This window comes from Notechis scutatus, chromosome Z (assembly GCF_049901735.1).
Source record: "Notechis scutatus isolate UNSWTSFEM ecotype Mainland chromosome Z, rNotScu1.2, whole genome shotgun sequence".
Lineage (NCBI taxonomy): Eukaryota > Metazoa > Chordata > Lepidosauria > Squamata > Elapidae > Notechis > Notechis scutatus.
Window position 1 is genome coordinate 29,470,766 of NC_142025.1, and position 27,755 is coordinate 29,498,520.

The following is a 27,755-nucleotide window of genomic DNA, read 5'->3' on the forward strand; positions in this document are numbered from 1 at the left end:
AGTTGTCATTTATTTTAGTGACTTATTGTTTAGGTTATTTTGCAGAATTATTTATTTGCTGATTTATTTATGTATTTCATTATTTATTTATTTGATTATTTAGTAAATTATTTATCTGATGAATTATTAATACATCTTCATGACAGGCTTTAAATTATTTATAACTTAATTTTGATTTTATTGCTTTTCAACGCAGCATTGTTACTGACTAGATTCCCCCCCCCCTTTACTTGGTTCTTGAAAATTAAAGTGGTAGCTTTGAGGCAACTTTATATTCATTGCAAGATATTCTCTCTCTCTCTCTCTCTCTCTCTCTCTCTCTCTCTCTCCTCCCTCTCCCTCTCCCTCTCCCTCTCCCTCTCCCCCCTCTCTCTCCCTCTCTCTCTCCCTCCCTCCCTCCCTCTCTTTTTCTGTGTATCAATATATGCATAGATACACACATACATAGTCTGTAAATAATCTTTATACCTGGACTTTTACATGAATTTCTGTAACTCATGACTGTTATCTTTTCAAATTTTCCTTCCTATATTTAATTATGTTATCTTCTATAAATTAGGAATGTGATTCTTTCGTGCGGAATTCTAATGGAGAAAGCTTCTCTGGCTCTAGGTCCTTATTTTTATTGACAATTTTTTCATATTGAAGATGTTTGTATGGTTTAAAGATTCAGAAATAATTTTCAGAATATGTGAAGTAGAAAATTAATGGAAATTTCAGAAGACAATCAAATTTGAATAAACCATCCTTTGGAGAAAATGTATTGTATGATAAATACGTTTTGATCATTCTTTTCAAATGTTATTCCAAACATAACATGACACTAGAGGTAGATTATAGGTTCACACAATTATAAGTCTGTCCTAGGCTTTCCATCTACCTTTAATCTGTTCTACTTTCTGAATTATATTCAGGATTTAATTTTTTTTTTGTTACATTTATTTAAATGTCATTATGTTGATTTTCTTAAAGCTTACAAAAACAACTGAAGTTATAAAATGATTTTTAAAATAAATAAAATTGCTAAAATAAAAACACAGCTTTTTAAAATTCAAGTCAGAAATAAATTTTAAAACCCCATGTAAGAGGTAGCAAAAGCTAAAGATAAAATTCACCAGAAATTGTAATGGAGCCTGTCCATATGGTTGCAAGTCATAATAGTTGTTAAATAAAGAACCCATGAGCTCGCCTTGTTTAATGATGGCCCCCCATCCCTTTTCTCCCCATGAGGATATAAAGCAACGCACAGATAATTCCTTGGAGCATGGTGTGCTTCAAGCCATCACAATAGTTTCAAACCATCCAAACCAAGACTTTGAGAAAGCAAAGACTAGAAAACTGCTGTCTGCTGGGATATATGCCACTTTCATTAGAGGCATGTGCAGGCACAAAGTGAGGAATAAGACATCATTGAGTGAGCTGGAGTGCAGGGGTATAGTCTTGTGGCTTCAATGTGGATGACATCAAATTCCATAGGCCAGCCATGTGAAGCTTTATGGCTTTGCAGAAATCTTAGTTGGTGCTAAACAGCGATGAGGAGAAATTGAAAACCTGCTGACTTGCCTCTAGTGATTGACTCCCTTACACATCCATTCTCCTTTCTCTCCATGTTCTCCTGATCCTCCCTCTCTGATTAATGTATGTGGTCTCATTCCTTCTCTGATGCCGGTTTCTTGTAGGTGAAGGTCCTGTTTGATTGTCAGCAACTTCCAATCATCAACAAAGAAGCTTTCAGCCCCTTCTCAGCATATTTTTGTCCAGTTCTGCAACCAGCCTGCACTTTAATGATCAAGACTGCTTCTCAGATACTAGACAACTTCTAGCTTTTTCTTCCATTTACCCCTCTTGATTGTCACTGGAAGGAAAGAACAGCTTCTGGTTAGAAAAGAGAAAGAGATGGGACAAGAATAAGCTGGGGGAGGGGGATATTGAAAACCTTCCTTGCTCCCTAGAATTCTTGTCAGTGTTCCCATTTACTTTGCTCATGGGAATCTTGCAGGCAGTGTAAAAATCCACAGGCAGGTAACTGGCTGCTACAGAAGGGAAGTGATGCTTGGAAGCAAATTGGGAGTGATGCTTGGGAGTGTAAGAAAGGTGCTGCATGAATCAGAGATGTTGGGTAAAGAGCAACGTGAATGGGGGTTCATATGTCCCTGTTTCTCCTTCCTTCCCCCCTTTCCTCCTTCCCCATTCCACCCCTACAGGAAAATAATGGCTGCTGCTAGGTAGGAAGGGAGCAAGGAATTGTGAGAGTGCTTGGAAAACTGTCACAGCATGCTGAAAATGAGGATTGTGTGACTTCAATCCAACACTGAGCAACCACCACTGTCCTTTCCTTAGTCATAGGAATCATAAGTCCTGGATTTCCTGCACATTGGATAAGTTAGCCTGTTTAAGATGCTTGGTTCAAAAGTTGTTGCCTTATGATACATCAGTTCACCCAATTAAAAGTTATGACAACAAGAGTTTTAATAATATATAGGTAGATTGGGGCCATGTTTCCTTGGTATGTTAATAACTTTTAGCTTTATTTATTTCTCATATTTGTGTGCAAAGTATGGAACTCAAATAGTTTGTTCTGATAGTAAATAAAATGCTTGAATATAACACACTGGGTTCTATGGCACATGGAATCTATAATAAATTGTTGCACAGAAGAATGCAGACGTCAAACCATCTAAATAATTGTCTGTTTACAAGGTTTTGACCCTTAAACTAAACACAGGTCTGCATAGAGCCAATGGTGGGAATGATGTGTTTTTTGGGGTAATTATATTCTTTTCAGTGTTACAGTGGCTAAAATCAAAGTACAATGTACAGTGGCAAAGACCCTGTCTATCACTTTGTTTGTTTGTTTAGTTGATTGATTGATTTAAAACCACCAATCTCATTCAAATTGATTTTGGTTGTGAAATGTTGTGGTTTAGATCCAGGTTGCCTGCGAGACAATATATTCTTAAATTCTTTCATATTTTCAAATAATATGCTATAGATATGTGACAATCTCCCCGGCATGGTATGATCTGTGGGTAGCTGCCTCTGAAATTAAGACTGGTCTTTTACTTATTTTCATAGAATTAATAATCCCTTACATGATGTTTCTTCTGATGGTGGTTTTTGCTTTTATATATATTTTAAAACAAGCAGTGGGTAAATAGCATAAATGAATGCTGAATGAATGAATTTAAATGAATTTAAAAGCAGAATGCAGAGATCAAAAGATGTGTGAAAGATGTGCCTTACTGAGTAGGTAAAAGAAGAAATGTGAGGAAAAGCTAACGAAAAGGATGATACAATGCTTCTAGCTAAGTAGGTCAGTGTTGGCAAACCTTTTCGGCACTGAGTGCCAAAACGGGAATGCGTGCAAATCTTTTCAGTAGAGTGCCAAAATGGGTGTGCACGTGCATGCGTGGTCTGAAAACCAGATCTTTTATTTGTTGATGCGAGCATGCACATTGGCACCTGGTTTCTGGTGTGTATGTGCGCACAAAGACCAGTTGTCCTGTGTGCATGTGCTGGCTCCGCCTTGTCTTTTGGGGGTCCTTGCACCTCCCTCCCCACCTGGTCTCCGTCAGGTGGCGGGATATACACACTGTGGCCTCCCTCCACTGGAAAGTCAGAGCACCTTCCCAGCCTCAGAACAAGCCAGCGCAACTACTCTCCTGCCACTTCTTCCAAGGGAGCGTGACAGCTTCCCGGCCGACACGCCTCTTACCACTTCCCAGCTGGCATGCATTCCTCCCACCCAGCTCAGCTTCTGCACAGTCCCTCCTCCCCAAAAGAGCAGCAGCAACAGGGGCAGCTGCAGGGGAAAGGGCAGGAGTGACAGCTGCCCTATGCCTGAGCTGTATAGCGCGCCAGAACCCAGAAGAGCAAGGGGAGCAGAGCTGCCGGCCAAATCGACTGGGTCTGTACAAGAAGGGAGGGAAGCCCCGGCCCTCCTATCCTTACCCTTCCTGCCCCCTCGCCTCCGGTGGCGGCAGTTGTTGTGCAGCTGCTTCCAGGCAGGAGGAGCTGCTTCCAGACAGGAGGAGCTGCTGGCATGGAGGCGAGCTGCCCGTATGGCTCGCCGGCATGGGAGTGGCTGTGGTGGCCAGCCGGTCACTCCTACCCTTCCCCCTGCAGCTGCCGCTGCTGCTCTTCTGGGAGGCGCAGGAGCTGAGCTGGGTAGGAGGAATGCTGGGGACAGAAGTGTCCATGCCTCCTTGGCAAAAGTGGGGGGTCTGTGTGGGGGCCGGCTAGAGCTTCTGGGGTGCCCAATCTGGCCAGGTGCTCTGGAGCACAGATGTGCCATGGGCTGGAGACGCACAAGAATCCCACTCGGGTGGAGAGGGAGGGAAACCCTGGCCCGCCCCTCCTGGCCAATAGCTCTGCCCCTCTCCGAGTCTTTTGGCATTCATGTCTGATACTATTCCCATTGCTGGTCTTTGCGCCTACATGCGCACCAGAAGACCAGGTGGCCGACGCACATGCACGTGCTGGAAACAAGATTATCTTCTTGGCGCGCACATGCACGCCAGGCAGCTGTTCTTCTGGTTTTTGGTGCACATGCGCACGTGAAGTCCAGCTGGCCGGCGTGCCGGAACCTGGAAGAGCAATAGGCTGTGGCTCCGTGTGCCCGGAGAAATAGCTCTGCGTGCCACTTCTGGCACACGTGCCATAGGTTCACCATCACTGTATTAGGTATTGTTTAAACAAAGAAAAATGGCACTTCAAATTAAAACAACAGTTAAAACTAAACACAATAGTTTTGAAAGCTAAAAGTGACATATCCTTTTTGAAGGTAAATAAAATAATTTTTAAACATAAGTATTACAGGTAGTCCTTGACTTATGACCAAAATTGGTAGCAGAACTGTGACATCAAGAATGCAGTTGTTAAGTGAGTCACATCCAGTTTTATAACCAATTTGCCGCTGTTGATAAGCAAATCACTAGTTGTTAAGCAAATCATTTTTGTTAAGAGAATCTGACTTTCCCCTTCAACTTTGCTTATCAGAAATCCCCTGGGAAGGAGGCAAATGGCAATCATGTGACCAATCTGCCCATGCCATTCCCAGATGATGCCATAAATACATCAATAATTTTGATCAGATGATCACAGTGACGTATGAAAGTCAAATGTGAAGACTAATCATAATGGGTCATTCTTTTTAGCACCATGGTAATTCTGAAGGTCATTAAATCAATAGTCTCAGTCAGGGACTAAGTCATACAGGTATGAATTATTTTGGCTTTCATTAACAACTATGAACATTTTATAATCCATTTTTTTTACTTTCTGTTTACTTTTTGATTTAATAACACTATTTAATTGTTAATCCAGTGTGGTGTTATTTCCCTTGGTTTGAAAGTGTAGAAATTAAATAATGAGAAAGGATTAGTTGTATATTTCGAGTTAGGTTGTTGCTAAAATACAGTAGAAAAGGCCTCTGCAGATGGGTTTCACTATATAATTTAAATTATGCATGTGTATATCTAAATTCCTGATTTTGAAATATTGAATGTATGAATATTTAATTGGTATCCTGCTTTAGTATTTTCATATGCTTGCTTTAAAGGAAGCTGTTTCCTTTGATTTATATACATTGATAAAAACTTGTGTATAGTATATGTCTACAGTTTTTCTCTAGTATTAAATGAATGCCTTTAGACAATAATAGCTTTAGATAGTTGCATTTGATATACATTTTTATAAAATATATTTATATATGTATATATAGATTTATAATTGCTGGAGTCAGGTATTCCATGTTCATGTGATACCTTTCAGAGCTTTTTAAATAAACATTTACAACTCATATTTACAAAGATCAGACTGCAATGTTTAATAATAATTTCCCACTCTCTAAATCAAACTGATATATCTTCACATTACAATGCAAGTAATCTTTGCCTTTTGCTTAATTAATTTGAGTTCACCTTTTAATCTGAAGCTGAAATTCTTTGGAACTCTGTAATTTTTCCTCAGAATATAAAATTGATTGTTGAAATGGTCTGTAAGGCATTGAAGTTTAACGCTGCAGTGTCTTCTGTTATTCACTTATACGAGCCGTAAGTGCTTCCTGAACTACATATTATAATACTAATGAGGGTAATACTGGAACATTTATGTAGAAGCCTCGAGTATTTCTACTTTATAATTATGACAAGTGAAGCACGGCCGGAGGTCAACTTAAACCAGAATGTTTTTCACACTCACATATTTACCAGTTGATTTATGAGAGTTTCTGGTTGACCATAATTCATAATTTTTAGGAAAGAAGATATTGGTTTAATGCCACTTTGAGCAGTTGGAATATAGAAAAGACATATTAGTGGTTACTAAAATATTCAAATATTTCTTTTTAATTCCAGTTTTGAGTTGATTATGTTTATGATTTCTTCACTTCAATATCTTACAGTTTTGTAATAAAAATTGAAAATGTTTAATCTTTTAGATAATTTCTTTAATAAAATGTTTCTTACAATTCCATGACTGAACATGTACAGAATGCATCTCAGTGGTGACTGTTCCCCCACTTCTCTGATCTGGGACAGAGCAGATCACAGACATGCACCCCTCTCATGAACACTTTTATTCAGGGAGGCATTTAAAGGCTTAAGCAGATTTTTTGGGAGGTGGATGCTATTGTTTTAATTTGCTTTTATTATTGTTAGACCACATTGAATGTTTCTTAATGGAACAATGGGAAAAATGTTAATATGTTAAAATGTTAACACTGCAGAAAAATTCAATGAATTCAGTATCATGTAGCAGCTTTTCAGAGGAAAGCACCAAAATCACTTATTGGACATAACTAGTTCTTCTTTTATAATAATTACATGTGTATTTTCCTTCCTGTAGTTTCAATGTAAACTATAATTTTGCACATTGCTGTATCTGACATTTCAAGAACCTAAATAGTACTGTTTACTAACTATGTAAGAAGAGGAAACATCTGCATTTTTCTTTCTTTTTTCTTTACTATCCTTAATTCATATTCATAGTCTGTGTCTTTTAATCTTTGTTTTTTTTTAATAAATATGTTTATTTTCTGAAAATGGCAATTCTGTTTCATGATAATTTGTGTATGCATGCAAGATCTAAGCCACCTCTTCAAAAACCAAAATGCTCAACTTTATCTCTTTTTAGCATTTACATTAGAGAACAAAGGAACTCATTTTTCTGGTTGAAATTGTTACATCAAACATAATGGTTTCAATTTGTTTAATACTTGGTCCTTTCATCAAATTTTAATCATTATGAACATTGCATTCTCCACCATGCTGCTTCGAGAGTCCCACATTGGGATATAACTCTACCCTCTGATGTCATAGAGCTGAGTCTGCCACTATAAAAAGCCAGCCTCTGCTGACAGCCCCAGCTTTTTGACTCAGCTCTGTGACATTAAGAGCTATTGTCTCTGGAGTTGTAGATTTATTACTGCGATCTTCTGATATCTTCATAAACAGCTAAAAAGCAACAAGCACCTTTATTTCTAGAGAAATGGAGAACGACTGGGCCCAGCCAGGACCATCGAATAGGCAAGCCTCCCAAGGCCCTGAAGTATCAAGAAGGCCTTTCAAGAGAAGGCGTCAAAGAGTCCTTTCAGCCAATAGGTTGGCAGCAGCGAAGATCAGGGCCAAAGCCCTTATTCCCAAGAAAATGTCAAAATCAGAAGTTAGAGCTGGAAGGAGGAGGCACGCTGCACTAGAAAAAAAGTTTGCCAAAATTGTCCAACTTTTAAAGGAACAGGGCCTTTCTTAGTCAGGAGAGTCTCAGGCCTATACTGATCAGGCCCCTGGAGCAAGAGGATCAGAAGGTAGTTTAGTAAGTCACCTTCAGGCATGATCCCCTGAGAGGTCTGATGAGGCCTCCTTTCCCCAAGACCTCAGCAGGTCTGAGCCTTGCTTCAGGCCTGCTAATTGGGATACTGGAATTTACAATCCTCAGGGTGGAGGCCTCTTTTACCCCCACTGCGGCTGGGCTTCGCCCCATGGTTCCCCCCCCCCAGACACTAGGCCCCAAGATATCTAATCTATGGTCTCTGTGGCAGTCAGGTAGGGCATCGCTGAGGGGTTCCAGCAACTCCTCAGCCCAGCAGGTGGGGTCCTTAGCATCCTCTCTGCCTTCTATCAGGGAACCGCCCCTCCACAGAGGGAGATCTCCAAACCCCTGGATTTCATGTACCCCAATCTCTCTAGCTGGGAAGGACAGGAAGATAGAGGTTCCTTATATCCCTCAGAGCATAGCAGATCATCTATGTCAGAGAAAGAGGAGGGGGAACTCAGGGATCCCTATCTCTCAGAAGAAGAGAGTAGGCTGGAGCAGCCCACATCAGCGGCTGTCTACAAACCCTCTTTATTCAGGCTCCTACTTCACAAAGCTTTAGTTACTGCGCAACTAAGTCCAGAGGAGGTGGTACCGGAGCCGCAGGTGGACCTCACAGCACAAGGGAACTCGTTATTTTCCAAACCTGTGGTCCAAAATGAGGTGCTCCCCTCGCCATTATTATTCTTGGATTTGGTGAGGCATCAATGTACTACTCCCCTGGCAGGTCCTCACCCCTCATCCCAAGACAAGAGATTCTTTAATGTGGGGATCCTCCTTGGCCAACACCCTAGCAGTACCATCAGTAGATGCCCCGGTAGTAGTCACCTTTGCTTCCTCCGGAACTCCCATGGAATTGGAGGATGTCTTGAGGCCTGAGGACAAAAAATCGGAGCAAATTCTGAAGCACACGCATCAGGCCGCAGCTTGGGCAGTGAAGGCCTCCATCGCAGCCTCGTTCTTTACGAGGTCAGCAATACGTTGGTTACACTAACTCCAAGACCAGCTACCAAGCACCAACGCCAGGTCCCACCAAGACCTAAATAAAATAATTGCTGCGGCTGAATTCACAGCCGATGCTATCCTAAGCTCCGTCAGTTTCGCTTCTAAGGCAATGGCTTCCTCTGTGTCTGCGAGGCGCCTTCTCTGGATGTGCAACTGGCAGACCAGGACAAGTGGAAGCTGGCAGCTGCCCCATGCTCCAGGGAGAGCCTTTTTGGAATGGCCTTGGAACCGTACCAAGGGATCAGGGATAAAAGGAAAGTATTGTCGTCAGCCAACAAAAGGTTGGAATTCCAGCAGACACCATGCTGCAGACATCCCGCCTTCTATCCTGAAGCCAACTCTTGGTTCCCTCAGGCCCAGAGAATGTTCCTGCCTCATCAGGAACGACACCTGGACCGCACAACTAGGCAACAAGAGCTTTCTGGTAAGGGGCCCTTTCGAGGGGGAGGAGGGCGTTCCAATGTTCTAAGTAACTGCCTCCCCTCCCATCGGAGGTCATCTGACCTTTTTGCTTCGAGATGGGAGAAGTCAACAATGGACGCCTGGGTTCTCAGGACTGTATCATCTGGCCTTCACCTTGAATTACTCCCCCCTCCGACGTTTTTTGTTTGCTGTCCAATTTCTTGGGACAGATCCAAACGGGTTCTTATGGAATCAGCCATCCAACATCTGGTAGACAGAGCCATAGAGATGGTTCCCGTAGACCAGCAGAGGTTGGGTTTCTACTCCTGACTCTTTGGGAGGGTGGCAAGCAATCCTTGATCTCAAGCTCCTGAACAAATTTATTCCCTACAGGTGCTTCAAGATGCAGACATTACACTCTATTCTTCAGAGCATCTGGGAGGGCGATCTCTTCTCATCCACAGCCCTCAACGGAAGCTTACCTCCGTATTCCAATCTGGCCCTCTCATCTCCTGTTCCTCCGCTTCTGTTATGACAGTAAGCACTATCAATACCAAGCCCTTCCATTTGGCCTTTCATCGGCCCCAACGGTCTTTATCAAAGTCTTGGCAGCATTGGCAGCATACCTCTGAGCCTTGCCTGTGAGGGTCCAATGCTACCTGGATGACATTCTGATCCTTGGGGTGATCAACGACATGACTCACTGCAAGGTCTTCCTTTCCCCGGAGTGACAGGTGAACCTCAACGAATTGATCAACCGAGTTCGATTGCTTCATACTGTTCCTCTGTCTCTCCTGTCCCAGTTGCTTGGGAAGATGATCTCCTGCATCTCCTGCCGTGGGCATGCAATTGTTCCTCTTCCCCTTTCAACGGGCGGGGACAGCCATTCAGCCAGCAGGGTCCTGCTTCCTCCGCAGGTTCTTCGCTCCTTTCGATGATGGCAATCCCAAGCCATTGCGAAGGGAAACCTTTTCAAGGAGCCAGACAGAATTGTAGTCACTACGAATGCCAGCCTTTATGGCTGGGGGGCTCATTTGCAGGGCCAGATAGCTCAGGGTCACTGGTGTCTTACAGACAGGTCTCTCCCCATCAATGTCCTAGAGCTCAGGGCTATCTTCTTGGCCCTGAGACGCTTTCTAGATAGAGTATCAGGATCCCACTTGCTGGTTATGACAGACAATATGGCCACCAAAGCCCATGTCAACAGGTGGGAGGGACCAGATCCAGGGCCCTGATGCGGGAAGCGGAACATCTGGGGAAGTGGGCAGAGAGGAACCTTCTGTCCTTCAGGGCAGACCACATCTCAGCGGTTGACAATTCCCAGGCAGACTGGTTGAATCAGACTCAAGTTGACCACTTGGAGTGGAGCCTCCATCCTGCCCTGTTCCAAGAGTTGTCCCTCATATTCAGACTTCCAGTAGTGGTGGATCTATTCACCACTCCCCAGAACGCACAGGTAGGCAGGTTCTTCTCCAGGTTTCTGACCCAGAGAGCGGAGGGGACCAATGCACTTCGGAACAAGTGACCTCCAGGTCTCCTCTATACCTTTCCCCCTCTTCCAATCATTCTGGCTGTCATTTGGACAATGTTGGAAGAGAAAGCGGAGTGGGTACTTCTGGTGCCACATTGGCCCAGGAGGCCCTGGTTCGCTGACTACTGAACTTGTCGACTCAGAGACTGTGGAGAATCCCAGCCAACAGGATCTCACTCACCCAAGGGGCCCTTCTACATCCGGAACACCAGTGGTTCCAACTAGCTGCATGGCGGTTGAGAGATTCCAACCTCTCTGACAGGATCATTGAGACCATCAAGACTTTTCGTAAACCGTCAACCAACCGATTTTACGATGCCACATGGAGGGAAGTTCTGTAGGTGGTACTCTCACAGGTCCCAGGACCCCACTTCAGCATCTGTCCCAGAGGTGTTACATTTTCTCCAGGACGGGTTGAACAAGGGGCTAGCGCCAAACACTCTTTGCTGACAGGTGGCAGCCTTAGTGTCGGTCTTGTCATGGGATAAGTATTCGCCCCCTCCCATCACCCATCTGTAGATTATTGAAAGGAGCCTCTAATCTTCACCCTCGTTGTCTATAGGTAACCCATTTGGGATCTCCCTAAGGTGCTTCAGGACCTCACGGGTCCTCCATTTGAACCCTTACGTACGGTGGGCCTTCATCCCTTGACCCCTGAAGGTAGCCTTCCTGGTGGCGATTATGTCAGCCAGAAGGGTTTCTGAACTGGCAGCCCTTTCTGTGGGGCCCGATCTCTGTATTTTCCATGAGAACCAGGTAGTGTTACATTTGGACCCTTCCTTTGTGCCAAAAAATTAATTCTTGGTTCTATAGGACACAAGACATTGCACTACCTGACTTTTGCCCCAAGCCCCAACATATGTTGGAACATAAGTGGCACACATTGTATGTGAAAAGGCTGCCCCGGATTTATTTAAAACGCACTGCTCCCTTTTGCAAAACCGAAGCAATGTTTGTGTCTTTTCAACGTGTCTAAGGCTTCATCTCCCATGTTAAGCAGGTGGATAAGGGTGTGCATTTCTACCGCCTATGAGACTTTGGACCTGCCAGTTCTCAAGAAACTGACAGCACACTCTACTCAGAGTGCAGCGACTTCAGCAGCCTGGGCTATCCAGGCACCTATCGAGATTTGTAAGGTGGCTACCTGGACTTCGACTTCTCCATTTATCCGGTACTATCAGCTGGATTCCTTTGCCTCTGCAGAAGCAACATTTGGACGAAGGGTACTCCAGAGGGTACTTCCAGGGTCAGATTGATTGGACCAGACGGAGGCCCTTTCTGGGGCATGCCGGCTTTGGTATGTCCCAGTGCTGGACTCTCGAAGCAGCATTCTGGAGAAGTGGCGTTGGTAGACTTATCAGTGAATGCCCTTTCTAAACACATTGCAAGAGAGTCCAACCCCACCCTGGGGCCATTTGGCCTTGTTTTTTTGGGGGGGTATTCTCACTGTGTTGGTTTTGTATTCCAGAAACAATCTATGTCTGTCAAGTTCTTTGCCAGAAAAGCTGGAGTTCTCAGCAGAGGCTGGCTTTTTATAGTGGCAGATTCAGGTCTATGACATCAGAGGGTTGAGTCATATCCCAATGCTAGACTCTCTTGCAGCGTATTTAGAAAGGGTGTTCACTGGTAAGTCTACCAACACCACTTTTTTGTAAACTATTTATTGCTTTAGATTTGTATCTTTCAATCTGGAACCCTTTGAAATATAGACCAAAAGCTATAAATAAAAGAAGCTAGCAAAAATACTTTACATAGCATGTTTGACCATATGAAAATCTTCCTCAAAAGCTTGAAAGAAGCATAATATAACTTAAGAAAAAATAATGAAAAAGAACCAGAATTCAAGATTTAAAAAATGGAGGGATCAGTATGGAATTCAGAAATAAGAAGCATGACAAGGAAATGATGAATTTGGTGGATTAAATATAATGGAGAATAATTTAAAAGAGGATCCATGGATATAAATTGAAAATATTATGTAAGTAGATGAATATACAATATACAATTAAAAAATGAAAATAACACCAGGGTTACAAATTTTCAGTAAAAAAATAAAAATAGTGTCAGAGTTCCAGAGATTATCCATTCCAGCCAGTAACTCCAAGACAACCATAATCTCAAAGTACTTTTATTAGAATAGAAACTTGGTACCTCTGTGAAATTCCGAAACTAAAGTCGTCCCCCCCCCGACTTCCCACAAGGACCCAACCTACAAACCATCCCCTTTTCCCCACATCATATATCACGTGAACCAATCCCCCTTCAGACCCAATTCTTGCGCCATAATCTATTTTGTCTACTGAGAGCTACCCAAACAACATCAGCCCCCTCCAATCTTCCGCAGCTGTGTGGCAGCTTTTAATAACGATTCCAAAGCTGACAAATAATTGAAGAAAAACAATAGCACTAATTCAGTCAAGGTGTTTAGTATGAAGAAACAAGAAGGATCCAACTGCAAGTACCAACATATGTTTAAAATTCTTGGTTAAGGAAAGTGGTCAAATAATGTTCAGATGGCAGTAGAACTAAGATACTTAGCAATGCGGAAATCATTTTTAGCGCGAACAAGCAGAACAAAGATTATATAAGGGATAAGCTTTTTTTAAAAAAGAGAATGATTATTGTAAACCTTGAAAGAACAGGAAGAATACAGTGCAAATATTAAAATATAATCTAATCCAGAGAGAAGTAATTTGATGTTTATCGCATCTCTTGGACTAAAATCTTTACATTTTCTGCCATTGATTGCACTGGTAGAAAAGGATGGAAGAATGGAAAAAATAATCTGGCCTGTTCCAATTTCACAGTTCAGAATATCCTCTAGTGTAGATTTAGTGCAGTTTTGCATCAAAGACATAAATCAGTGGCTTAAATTTATCTAATGTAGGTAACTTTTCAGAATCTTACTTCATTTTAGTTTGCTCTCTGAAGAAGAAATATTTGAGATAATATAGCACTTCTTGTTGAATTGAAATTTTTCCTTGTTTTCCTAGAGCGACTTAGCTTTGGCAGGGTGGTTTCTTTCTTCTTCTTCTTTTCCACTTTGGATGTTGAGGGAGAAAAAGTTTTGGTTCTTGCACTTCTCATGGTCTCATGTTATTTGATACTGCTGTAGCATATCTTTTATGTTGTCTTTCCAACTTTTCCTGGGCCTGCCTCTTGCTCTTTGACCTCCTATTATTTTATGTATGTCTTGCATGGTATGGAATCCCCAGATATTTTTTAAAGATGGGCAAACTACCTTATTTGCTGCCTTTGTATGTAGTTTAATACTGGTTCTATTCCAATCCTTTCCTTGTAATTGCATTCTGTTTCATTCCTTTTAGTCACTCCAACAGCTTTCCTCAAACATTTAATTTCCATTGTAACTAACTTTCATTTATGCATTAGTGTCCATTTTGGTGCTGATAATATAAGATGGGGATGAATATGTTTTGTATGCAATGTTTCTTTGTACTAATCTATTCTGCCTTAAGTTGTAGGAGTGCAGCTAGCTCTCCCAATACTTGGTTTGCCTTACTGCATCATATATTAATCTTGTCGGCAAATTTTCCATCTTCAGTAAACATTGTTCCTAAATATTTGAACTGTAATGTTTGTTTTATGCTTGATCCTTCTGTTACTATGTGTAGGGAAAACTTTTCAGATTTCCATTATTTCTGTTCTGGATGTACTAAGAAGCCCATTCCATTCTTTGCTGTGTCTCCTGGATAGATAAACAAGTATTCTTTATGAACTTTCTTACTGTCATATCAGTTGCAACTTACCTCAGCTAGTTAGTTCAGATAATTTCCCCATTAACTTTATCTCTCTTTTCTATTATTTCTCATATTTCTTCTGTTTTATTTCCCGTTAGGAAATAAGATCATATTCAAAGTTCCTATTTTGTTCTGTGCTGTGTCCTATCACTTGGCCCTTTGATACTGCTTCAAACATTTCACATTGGATCAGTCCATTTGTACCTTGTTTGGATTTGTGTAGCTATATATGATAATATATTGTCAGTTTGCTGAGCCTGTCGCAACTTCACCAAAGCCCCTTTAATCAGGTCATTTCAAGGCGACTTAGGATGATTTTCATGGCTGCCTTAGTGGTCCTGTGTCACAAAGCCACACTATATTTTCCCAATACTAGCAATTCCTTACTTTGTCCTGTTATCTTCTCTCGCAATATGGACAAGGTGCTGGACTTGAGAAGCATTCATATGTTTTTTTTAATAAAGAAATATAATTGTAGCAGAAAATAGTTGCAATCAGTTGAATAAATACAGCGATTTTCCTAAGTGTATAAAGTATATGTTAATAGATGAAAAGTAGATCGTTGCATTCATGTCAGTTATATTTTTAATTTTAAGAATTTCGTCTATTCATTTAATTAATCAGACATTGACGGATTGATTTTTGCTTTAAAGGTTATTTTTAAGACCACTATTAATAAAGAGAACAGATGAGTTAAAAGACATCCTCTCATACTGGAAGGGATGCCTCCTCTAAATCTGTAAAAGTACCGCATATCTTTTTTTAAGATGATGTTTGATTTAAGTTTTGAATAAATATTTAAATGGAAAAAGCAAAACTAGAATTTTGGCATGAAAGGAAGAGGTCTGTTTTCAAAATCTTGAATACATAAATTTTTGTCTGGAGATCCCAGCACGTCGATTGGAGAATCCACACATGGGGTTGACACATACATTTCTGCCCAGAGACTGAGTCCTTAAACTTTTACTATGCCCCTCTGTCAACTGTTACTTTCCCAGTTCACAACTCAGTCTTGCTCCATAGGGACATGGCAAAAGATTGGCTCTCAAATCTTTTGGTAGAAACACTGGATTCTTCATTCTGATATCTTATGCTGGCAGGTTTGAATTCTCAGCGCTGTCAAAGTGCTGTGGAAGCTTTTCTCCATCCGTCTATCGATGCAGCTGTTCCCTCTAGCCAAACTTCGATTCCAGCCTTGCATCAGAAGAGGAGTAATCTCCCACATGAGGGAAGCCCGATGCTTGCCTGAGGTGCCGCTAGCCCAAAGCGCTGCTTGTCTGAAGCTCCGCAGCTGCTTAACAGCTGTTTTTTGGGCTTGTTAAGTGCCCCAACCTCGCGGCTTTAGTGGCTTCATTGTAATTCACTGACTGATTACCAGGGGCTAGTTGGGAAGCTGTTTAGATCCCCAGTGATCTTCAGCTGTCAAAATCTCCATCCGGACAGCTTGTTCTAATTCAGGCAGCCCAAGAGACGTGTGGCTACAGGAGGTGCATGCTGGCTACCCCATCTTCATGGTTTTGCCGTCACAGAGGCCCAGCCCAACTTAGCCTCATTTTAATAAGAGCAACTGCCATCCATAGAAGAACAGGGCAGCAGTGTTCTGCTGCAGGCAAGGCAGTTTCTTACTTGGGCTAAGAAAGCTGTCAAAATGGCTGAACAGATCCTGTCAGCAGACAACATGGAAGGGCAAGGAACCTCCACATCAGCTCTTAGCAAAAAGACCAGCTCCAGAAGAGCTAGGTCAGCCAGCCAAGATGCAACTGATAAAATCAAGGCTAAGGCCATCTATTCTAGGAAACCATCAAGGGCTGAAGAGAAAGATGCCAGCAGGAGACAGAAGGCTCTGGAGAAGCCGTTATCCAGAGCTGAGAAGATAGCAGAGCAGGAAAGTATAACCTCTCTTCCCTTGACAGAAACAGCCATTTCCCGCCCTCAGCAAATCCTGCAGACTAATGTTGCAGTTCCTATGAACTGGTCACCAGAGGGTGGTAGAGAACAGTTGTCTTTTTTTTCCAACAGATAATCAGGATGAGGCAGAACTGTCTCTCTTTGCCTGCATAGCAACAGATGTGGCTGAACCTCAGGTTAGGGAGGCAACCTAACCTGAGGCAACATTTACCTCTACTGCGGCGGAGCTGCGCCCAGTAGATAGGCAGGGATCCGGCCTGTCTGAGGAACTTTAATTTCTCATCTCACAGGCAATTTCTCAGGGGGTGTGGCCACCACTCTTCAGCTTGGGGTATGCTCTGCCTCTGTAATTTCTGAACCTCCTCCACAACTGTCCCATCAGTATCAATTCCCCTTGGAGATGGGACAGTCACATGGGTCTACATCTCCCACCCATTCTATTAGAAGCAGGGCACCAGTAATAGAGGATGAGGACCAGAGGGAGCAAGGGTTTTCGGACGATGACCTTGACCTTTCCCCTGACCCCCCGTTCACTGGATTCTTCCGTCCAGCACTATTTAAGTCCCTCCCGCATAAGGCCAGGGCCACGGCCCAAATTGGAACTACACCCTCTGCACTTGTGGAACCATTGGATCCTCAGGTGCTGGATAATACTGTGTTTTCCAAACTTGTTGTAATGCAGGAGAACATCCCGTGCCCCAAAGTTTTTTGGATGTGGTTCAGAGGCAGCGGAACCAACCTGGCACCTTCCCCAAACTGGGTGGAAATGACAGGAGATTTTTCAACATGGCTCCCGTCTTATCAAATGCTTTAGAGTTACCTTCTGTAGATGACCTGTTAGCTTTTCTGGTTTCCCCTTCAGCAATCTCTGGGGACATTGCAGAGGCCCTAAAAGCAGAGGACAGAAGGGCGGAACTAAATTTTCGCCGAACACATCTAGCCAATGCCTGGGCAGTAAAGGTGGCCACTGCCATTTTATTCTTTGTCAGGACTTCCTTACTTTGGCTAAAATAGTTGCAGGCTAGAGTTCCCACAGAGGAGACCCAAATACACAGGACATCAACAAGCTGGTGGCAGCGGCCGAGTTTTCGACTGACTCCTCCCTACATGGTGCCCAGTTCTCCTCCAGGGTCTCGCCTCCAATATCACTTCCTGCCGTCTGCTATGGCCTCGCCAATGGCAAGCGGATGCCAAGACAAAATGGAGATTGGCTTCAGCTCCTTACTGAGGTTCCTCTCTCTTTGGAGAGGCCTTGAACCCATTCCTCACTGAGAACAAGGACAAATGCAAAGTTCTGTCCTCTATCACCAGATTGGCAGATAGAAGGCTTCACCCTATGGCCATCGGTTTTCCTTTCATCCACCAGACACTGGTACTGACCACCCTAAATTCCAACGCCCTTACCATCCAAGATCTGACCGAGAACTAGACAGATCGGCCTTTAGGGACAGGCAACAACCTCAGGCCAAGCGGCCCTTTCGTGTATCAAGGGGTTGTCCTTTTCTCCACTTCAAGTGACTGCCAGAGCCCTCCTCCCATTGGCGGGTGTCTAACTCTTATTTACCCCCTAGTGGGAGAAAATTACAACAGACTTGTGGGTTCTGAATACCTTAAGATTTGGCTTAACTCTGGAATGTCTCTCCATTCGTCCGAGGCACTTCATCTGTTTCCCCATCTCTATGAACTCCACCAAGAGGGATCTATGGACATGGCAATTCAATACCTACTGGACATCCAGGCCATCGAGCCAGTTCCGGAAGATCATTTACTGAATACTCTTCCTAGTTCCAAAGTCCTCAGTGGGGATGGGGAGCAATTCTGGACCTCAAAAAATTGAACGTCCATTTGAAATACAAGAGGTTCAAAATGCATTCTCTACAGTCAATCTTGGATGGCATCAGGTTGGATGACCTCCTGACTTCCATCGACTTGACAGCCTACCTCCACATCTCCATCCTCCCCCTGCACCGATGGTACCTCAGATTCTGTTACTTGGGCCATCATTTCCAGTACAGAGCTCTGCCATTTGGCCTAGTCTCTGCTCCCAGGTCCTTCACAAAAGTTCTACCAGCACTGGCCGTGCACCTAAGGACAATCCCAGTACATCTCCAGTGCTACCTGAATGACATCCTCATCCAGTCTTCCTCGACCCAGCTAGCTCAGAAGGATCTGGAAACGACAACCTGTGATCTTCAGGAACATGTATTTTCCATCAATTTTCAAGAGTCATCTTGTACTAACGACTCGTTTGCTCTATCTAGGAGCAGTTATAGACACCAGGTTGTGTGAGATCTATCTTTCCCAGGAGCGACAGGACAGCATCAAGTCCTTAGACAACCAAATCAGGACAGAACAATTCATTCCGTTGGCCTTACTCACACAGCTCCTGGGAAAGATGGTCTCTTGCATAGTCATAGTACCTTGGGCCCGATCACACTTAAAAACCCTGCAATGGTTTCTGCTACCATTCCAGAGGGCGGGGGCAGCAATTCCACCTCCAAAGTCAGGATACCATTAGAGACACTCAGGTCCCTCAGGTGGTGGGTGTTCCCAGCATTAGCCAAGGGAACACTGTTCAAGGAGCCCAGCCACCTGACTTTGACCTCAGATGCCAGCCTGTTTGGATGGGGAGCCCATCTCCAGCACCAGTTGGCTCAAGGACAATGGTCTCAAGCAGACCTAAAGAACAACATAAACTGGCTGGAGCTCCGAGGAATCCACCTCACCCTCCAACACTTCCAGACCACTGTAGAAGGACAACACATACTGATCATGACAGACAACATGGCCACAAAAGTGCACATTAACTGCCAAGAGGGCATCCACTCAAGGTCCCTCATGCGCGAGATGGACCAACTATTTCTCTGGGCAGAGGCTCATCTGAGTTCCATCAAGGCCGAGCACATCTCAGGGGCAACAAATGCACAGGTGGACTTTTTCAGCCAGACCACGGTGGACCACTCTTGAGTGGCAGTTGCACCCAGACATCTTCCAGGAAATGTGCAAGAAATTCAGCCACCTGGTCCTGGACTTGTTCGCCATCCCGACGAACTCTCAACTGCCCAGATACTTCACGAGGTTTCCGACTCCAGCAGCAGAGGGAGTCAACACCCTCTGCTGCCCTGGCCCAAGTGGCTATTATATGCATTCCCTCCTCTTCCCATCATACCAAGAGTTATAGGAAACTTCTAGCAGAATAGGCAGAGATATTACTCATATACGGCCATGGTATGCAGACCATCTGTGTCCTGGTTTTGGAGAATCCATCAGGATAGGGTCTCACTCAGCCAGGGGATCTTGGTCCACCCAGAGCCTCAGTGGCTCCAACTGACCACCTCGTACTTGAGAGGAGGATCCTGATGAGGGACAACTTTTCAGGGAAGGTGATACAAACAATCCAAGCTTCCAGGAGGCCTTTCACCAATAGAATTTATAACTCTTAGTTGCAAGGCATTCTGCAGTTGGTGTACTAGGTTGGGTCTGGATCCCACGTCTGTCTCCATTTCACAGATCCTGGACTTTTTACAAGAAGGTCTAGAAAAAGGGTTAGCCAAAAACTTTATCCAGAGACAAGTGGCTGTCTTGTCCTTGGTGCTGACTTATGTGGACTTGGAATCCATAGTGTACCATCCGGTAGTGTGTTCTTTCCTAAGGGGGGCGGTTAACATGAAACAGCCTGTTATATACAGGTACCCAACTTGGGACTTGTCTAAAATTCTACACGCTCTCACCTTAGCACCTTTCAAGCCACTTAGGTCTACAAGTCTGCGATATCTGTCATTCAATATTGCTTTTTTAGTGGTCATCACCTTGGCCAGGCAAATTTCAGAACTGGCCGCTCTCTCTGTAATAGAGGAACTTTGCACCTTCCACGCAGACAGGGTAGTTCTACATCTGGATCCTTCCTTTGTCCCCAAGATCAACTCCTGGTTTCACTGAGCCCAGGAGATAGTGCTGCCAAACTTCTGTCCAGGACCTTCTCATATGCTAGAACAAAAATGGCACACTCTGGACGTGAGGAGGGTACTGTGTAGATGTATCAAATGAGCTTCACCTCACTGTAGATCTGAATTATTGTTTGTCTCGTTCCAACTGTCTTCTCTAGATTTAAAGGACAGTTCATTGACCATAGGCCGTTGGATAAGGGCATGTATAGCCAAGGCCTATGAGATACAGTCTATTCCTGTTCCCAGAAGATTAACCACCCATTCTACTAGAAGCGCTACAATTACAGCTGCATGGGCAATGCAGGCCTCGATTGAAGAGATCTGCAGGGAAGTGACATGGTCCTCACCATCTCCCTTTGTACGCCACTACAAGCTGGACACCTTTGCCTCGGCTGAGGCTGCCTTTGGCAGGTGGGTGCTCCAGCGAGTGCATATCAATAGGGAGACTCAGGTCCATAGGGACAGCCAGGTTTTGGTATGTCCCATGTATGGATTCTCCAATCGATGTGCTGGAGAAAGAGCGTTATCTTACCTGAACACTTCTTCTCGGCATGATGATGGAGAATACACTCCCCCCCGGAGATCGTCAGGTCCTTTGTCTAGGACAGGAAGAGCCAATGCCAGCAAAGAATCCTTCAGATGACTGTGCCTTCATCGTAAACTGGGAAAGTGACAGTTGACAAAGGAGCATGGTAAAATTTTACGGACTCAGTCTCCGGGCAGAAAGGCATATGTCAAACTCATCTGTGGATTCTCCATCGTCATGCCGAGAAGAAGCATTCAGGTAAGACAATGCTCTTTTTATATTAGGTTACTTGGTTATACTAAACTGTAGTGCAATGTTTGTTTTTTCAGGAAAATGCATTAACTGATTAAATATTACTTTCTGATAGAAAATCTCAATGAATACAAGAGAGTATTCAAGTGCTATGATTTTTACAAAAAAATATACAGATAGTCTTAAAATGCTTCTAAAACGGGTGGGATTCTATCTGGTCGGACCGGTTCTAGAGAAACAGTTGTTATGATTCTTCCCAGTTCGGAGAATCGGCAAATCGTGCCACTGGCTGGCTCCGCCCCACCCCTCCCCGCCCACTCATGCCTTTCTTGGCAAACTTGCGTGTTAAGTTCCCCCTGGCCATCAGCTGTTCTGCTGTGCCAGGAGATTTAGATTAGCTAGAATTGCTTTCTAGCTAATCTAAAAGTAGAGCTGAACCTTCCTTAGGACCGAAGCTTTTATTTTTCAGTGCAGATTCAGGTAGTAGATTGCCAAATGGTAGATCTGTGAGTGAATCTGTGATTCTGTGAACAACTCAATCTGCCTGCCTGCTTTGCCTGATTTTGGGTAAAAGTTGCTCTTTTTTAAATAAAAAAATCAATATTTACATCAATATTTACAATATTTACATACAAGCTACACCCAGTCAGTCACATGATCACCAAGCTACACCCACAAATTAGGCCACCCCCACAGTACTGGTTGTTGAGACATTTGAATCCCACCCATTCTAAAAGCTATTCATGCCCAGAAGTATTAAAATTCTGGTGTGAATATTATACTATAAGAAGTTTGAGTATTTTGTTGCTAAATTGATTATTATTATATGAACACTACAATATTTTCATATACTAATATAAACCCTGAAATATTTATATGACAATAATACAGTTTACTTATAAATCATATATTTCATTTCAGACAATGTCATTTGCTAAAAGTCTTATTGATTAGTCCTGATAGTTTTACAGAATTTTTTTTTCTGAGCACATAAAATTTGAGGAGCTGCTGTAGTCCCACAGGATATAAAATAAAGCTGTCTGTAGATAAAATTGTTCTGAATGTTTCAAGCAGTTTGAGTTTTTATAAGGACGCAAAATACCTGCACCTTAACCCCTTAAAACATTTAGTAGCGTGTGTGTATGTGTTTACATATAACACACACACACAGAGAGAGAGAGAGAAAGAGAGAGAGAGATACACATCATCAAAGTCTGGATTGCTTTTTATATCTGTGTACTTTTTCCCTAAAATATGTTATCCTCTGACATAAACAGATGCTGCTTTAACAATGCAATACATTGTGTATCATAAAATTATCTCTATTTTAATCACAGATACTCACTTAATGAGACACAAGCAGGTTCCATAAAAATGGATTTAGGAAGAGATTTAGTGTTTTGTTTTTGCCACATTATAGAAATATGGTAGCTTATGCTCTAAAGTAAATTGTACCTTGTGTGTAATAATTTTTTTTCTCTTAAATCTATTTTAGTTTGAAAAAATATTCTACTTTTTGTTTCAAATACAAGTAACCATTTTTTAAACTTGCAGGGAAGCAATTAATTATCGAAATGATTTTAGTTGCAGGGAAAAAGTAATTTCATTATTGTTTTATTCACTTTTATGTCACTTACTTTATTCTATTGTATTTTATTCTGTTTTATTTTAGTGTGCCTGACACCCATTATTTCTTAATGTACTGAATTGACTAATCAATAAAGCTATACAATATAACATTGCTTTATCAATCTTTGTCATTTAAGGTAAGAAGGAGAACTATTTGCATGTATATTCAAGAAAACTGATCTAGCACAAATACTGGTAGAAAATGCAGTTAATATTTTATTTTTGAAATAATATTGCAGATATTTCAAATATGTTCCCTTTCTGTTGCTGTATTTGTTTAATTCTTATTTCTCTCCTTTTTAAAGTCTGTGAATACACAGATAGAATAACTTCTTGCCTAATGTTGAATTTGTTTACTTGACTTTTTTAAATTATTAGATGCAGCAAAATTGTACTGTACTTGAGGCAAGGGGAGGTAAGTGTTTTTATATTGTGTTTTTTAATTCAACTGAACCCAGCAGAGTTAAATGTAGTTTGGAAGCACAGGGAAGAATTAATGATTGGAAGATACAGAGTTGGTAAATTATTTATTCTGGCCCCGAGGAAGCTGAAAAGCAGAGTGAAAGACTAATAAATCATTTGTGGTAGTGCTGGTTGTCACTTCCAATTATTTTAGACGGTTTTGTGATAAACTGCGACACCTGCTAGATATCCCAACACCATCCCTTGATGCTGGTAGCACAGTTTATTCAGTTGATTATCAAAGGCAAGTTTATCTAAACTTTCTATATGTTAAATGAAGAATTTCTGGTTTTCCCAACATTCATTTCTCTAGATGTCTTAAAGCATGTTGGTGCAACTTTGCATTCTTTCTATTAATGCTAAGTTTCCCTAAACTCTGTCCAGGAATGAAAGGATTTATCTCCTTTTGCAGTAGCATGTATTTAAAGTTACAGATTATATTAGTAATTTCATTTTATAGTATTCAAGTAAAGAATGACAACTTTTTTCCTGTCTCTTAACATTTGGGGAAATTGAAAATGACTTATGACTGAGATTTTACAAATTGTAGTGTGTACATAAGAAATGCCAAAGTATTTATATATTTTGGCATTCTCATGTACAGAGTACAATTTGTATGAAATAAAATTTATATTTTATTCCCTTTGAATGTTTAAAGAAAGTTATTTTTTAAAAAAAACCATGCAAAGGGCATGTCATATTGTTTTCATTTCTTTTCAGAAATGAAATTTAAAAAAAAATCAGAATAGATTGAAACTCTGATTTTTGCAGAAGTTATAAAAACAGGATTAAAATGTCATGTGTTTAAAGTACGAATGGTCCTTGTTTAGTGACCATTTATTCAGCACCAAGTCAAACTTACAATAGTGCTGAGAGAGTTGTACTTAGTATTGGTTCTTGAAATTCTAGCTATTGCAGTCTCCCTGACGTAATGTGATTATGATCTGGTTGCTTGTACCTAGCTCACAATGAAGATCTTGCAGCATTCCACAGTCATTTGATGGCCATTTGCAACCTTCTTTGTCAGCTTCCTACAAACAGTGGGGAAGGTTCCAAATGGTGACCATGTTATGTCCTTGCTTAATGACCTATAGTGATATGCTTAATGACAGTAATTTGAAGTGCTAGAATTTCTGCACTATGCAATGAGATCACAACATTACATTCACTTTGCAACTGAAATTTCTAACATCATTGACATCATAAATCAAGGACTTTCAGTATATGGAGGTTGTATACAAACCATACCAAGAAAACAGCTTTAAAATCACAATAACAAAACATTCAAATTGGGAAAAATGTAGGAGTGTTTCAATAGGGATGACTACCACTTCAAAATGTATACTGATATTCTAGTTTTTATTTTTTATTAGTTGTAATCTAACAGAAAGAAAATTAAAACAAAAGAACAAAAGTAATTACACAGAGATAACAAAATAGGTGACCCTATGGTAAACTTATAAAATTATGTGAAAGAGCCAGTGATTATCAAACTTCTTAATATTTTTTGCCCAAATAAAGATATGATATGATATTTCTGTCTGGCACATAATAGACATTTTCTTTAGACTCTTCCCAAGGTGAATAAACTTCAGCACAAAATAAAATGTTAGATTTTGTGAATGTTAAAAATAGTCTTAAACAGAATATATGCACATATGAAGACTGCTTTCAGAAGGCAGTTGATCTGAAAATGGTTAAAAGAAAGTAGAACAAATTATATAACAGAGCTGCCAATGGTTGCTCTGTATCAACTTGTTTTTGGAATAACCACACATGAGTGTTCATAGCTATGTCTATTCCTGGTACATTAAATTAAAAAAACAGGGAGAAAGAAAATTGGCAGGTACGTACAAACAGTATGGGAAACCATTTGAAATGAACCATTATCATTTCTCTGTTTGGAGAAACTCATATACTGTAATAATTCTACTACAAATGGGTAGCATCCCGCACAGAATAATAGTGTTGGAAAAATCCTCTATTCCAACTCCTTTCTGGTTTAACATGTAATCGAGAATAAATCTTAGCTAGAACTTTGCTTATAATAATATATCTCCCATCAACAAATGAAAGAACAGAAGAGCCTGGCTGATGAGCCAAGCCATATTTATAACTTCTGATATCCAGAAGCCTGTAGGAACTCACAAATATGAATAACAGAATAACATAGTTGGAAGAGACCTTGGAGGTCTTCTAGTCCAATTCCCTGCTCAAGCAGAAAATTCTATACCATTTCAGACAATGGCTGTCCAATCTCTTCGTAAAAATCTCCAGTGAATGAGCACCCACAAATTCTGGAGGCATCCAGAATATCCAGATTAATTATTCTAATTGTCAAGAAACTTTTTCTTAGTTCTAGGTTGGTTCTCACTTTGATTGCTTCTTGTTCTGCCTTCAAGTGCTTTGGAGAATAGATTGACTCTTTCTTCTTTAAGGTATCCTTTCAAATATTGGAATGCTACAAGCATGTCACCCTAGTCCTTCTTTTTACTAGACAAGAGATCACCAATTTCTACATATTTTAGCCTCTAGCCTCTCTAATCATCTGTGTTGCTCTTTTCTGCACTCTTTCAAGAGTCTCAACATCTTTTTTATATTGTGGCAACCAAAACTTGATGTAATATTTCTAGTGTGGTCTTACCAAAGCATTATAAAGTGGTATTAGTACTTCACATGATCTTGATTCTATCTCTCTGTTAATACAGCCTAAGAGGACTTTACCCTATACCTGTGTATCTGATTTTTCTTACCTACATGTAAAACCTTACCCTTGAATTGTATTTTGTTAGATAGGACCCTGTGTTCAAGTCTGTCAAGATACTTCTGGATCTTGAGCCTCCCTTCTCAGATGTTGGCTATTCATGCCATATTGGTGTCATCTGCAAATTTGATGAGTTCCCCCTCCATCTCCTCATTTAAATTGTTTATGAAGATGTTGAAGAGTACTGGACGTAAGACAGAACCTTGGGCTACCCCACTACTTATTCCCTCTCGGTAGATGTAGTTTCATTAGGGACTTCACATTGAGTGCAGTTGGTCAGCCAGTTATCTCATGGTGATGCTGTCTGTCCCATATTTTTCTAATTTATCAAGAAGTAGGTTCTTGTGTACTTTACTGAAATCCAAGTATACTATGTCCACAGCATTTCACTGGTCGACTAATTTAGTCACTTTGTTAAAGAATGAAATAAGATTTGTTTCATGTGATCTGTTTTTGACAAACCCATGTTGGCTTCTGGTTATAATTTTGTCTGCTTCTAGATGTTTGCAGTTCTGTTGTTTAGTTATCTTTTCCAAGATCTTTCCAGGTATTGATGTCAGGCGGATTAGTCTGTAGTTTCCTGGATCCATTTTTTCTCTTTTTTTGAAGATAGGAACCACATCAGCTCTCTTCCAGTCCTCAGGTAATTTCCTGGTGCTCCAGGACCTTAGAAAGATATGGTTCAATGGTTCCAAGATTACATCTGTCAGCTGCTTCAGAACTCTGGTCCTAATGATTTGAACTCATCTAGGGTGGACAATTTAATTCCAGTACACAACTATAAATTTATCTTTTTCAGAAAATCAAGTATGTGTACAATGATTGAGATATTTATTTGATTTGGATCCAAAACACCCATATTTAAAGTTATATGAGTCTTTTGTGTGTACAAAATTAGTGCCCCTTTTTTCCCAGACTTGGGCCCAGCACACAGGTCCACAGTGTGAACTGGGGCAGACTCTGTTGTGATTGGACTGTATATATACCCTTTTATATAATTTTATATATGTTTCAAAAAAAAAAAAAAAAAAAAAACTTAAGAGAGGCCCAGTGGCAGTAGGACACAGACTAGCCTGAGAGAAAGCCATTCTAGGGAAGTCTCTGCTTTCCAATCTGCAGCCAGAGGAGCAGCAAAAAATAAATAAAGACCAAAGCTGTTGCCTCCAGGAATCCCTCCAGAGCTGAGGAAAGGAGGCATAGGGCCTTGGAGAAACTCATTTCCAGAAGTCAGAAGGAGAGGGAGAGACAGAACCCAGTATCTTCCATCTTAGGAGATGAGGTATTTTCCCTCCAAAATGTCTTCCCCCTAAGTCTCCAACATCTCAAGAGACAGACTTAGTTGCCAAAATCTCTCCAGATGGCGCAAGGGAACAGGCTTTTCTGCCTACTCAAGAAGGGAGCAAATCTGCCTCTGACCCATAGCAACAGCAATTGTTGGTACTTGGCAACAATCTATCCCTAGACAGAGGCCTGTTGCTGAGGCCTCATATACTCCTACTGCTGCAGGCCTTCCCACAGAGGAGGAAGACATTTCCCCTGCCATCAAGCACCTTATCTCCCAAACCATCAGGTGGGAGTTTGCGGAAGGGTTTCCACGCCTGGGCAGAAACCCTTCCATCTACTCTGATTACCATGAAGATGGCAGATTATTAGAAGTCAGCTTAGATCTACAGGACTTGCAGGAACACCATGCAAGGGGGCGTTCGGATCATAATGGGTCTTCAGTTTCAGAGGAAGGTGAGGTGCAAGATCAGGACCA

At 41.7% G+C, this 27,755-nt stretch overlaps 1 protein-coding gene across 8 annotated transcripts in view; it reads left to right on the plus strand.

Moving 5' to 3' along the window:
• Positions 1-27,755, plus strand: part of TBC1D5 (TBC1 domain family member 5) — a 448,530-nt gene that overhangs the window by 29,901 nt on the left and 390,874 nt on the right. For 2 of the 8 annotated variants that reach the window (XM_087945078.1, XM_087945083.1), the window contains exon 3: positions 23,149-23,185. The exons of 4 other annotated variants lie outside the window; for them this stretch is intronic. The gene's annotated coding sequence lies outside the window, so the exon portion shown is untranslated. Of the gene's footprint in view, positions 1-22,907; positions 22,966-23,148; positions 23,186-27,755 lie in introns of all 8 variants that reach the window. 2 more of the 8 variants (XM_087945081.1, XM_087945079.1) reach the window with 2 other exon arrangements.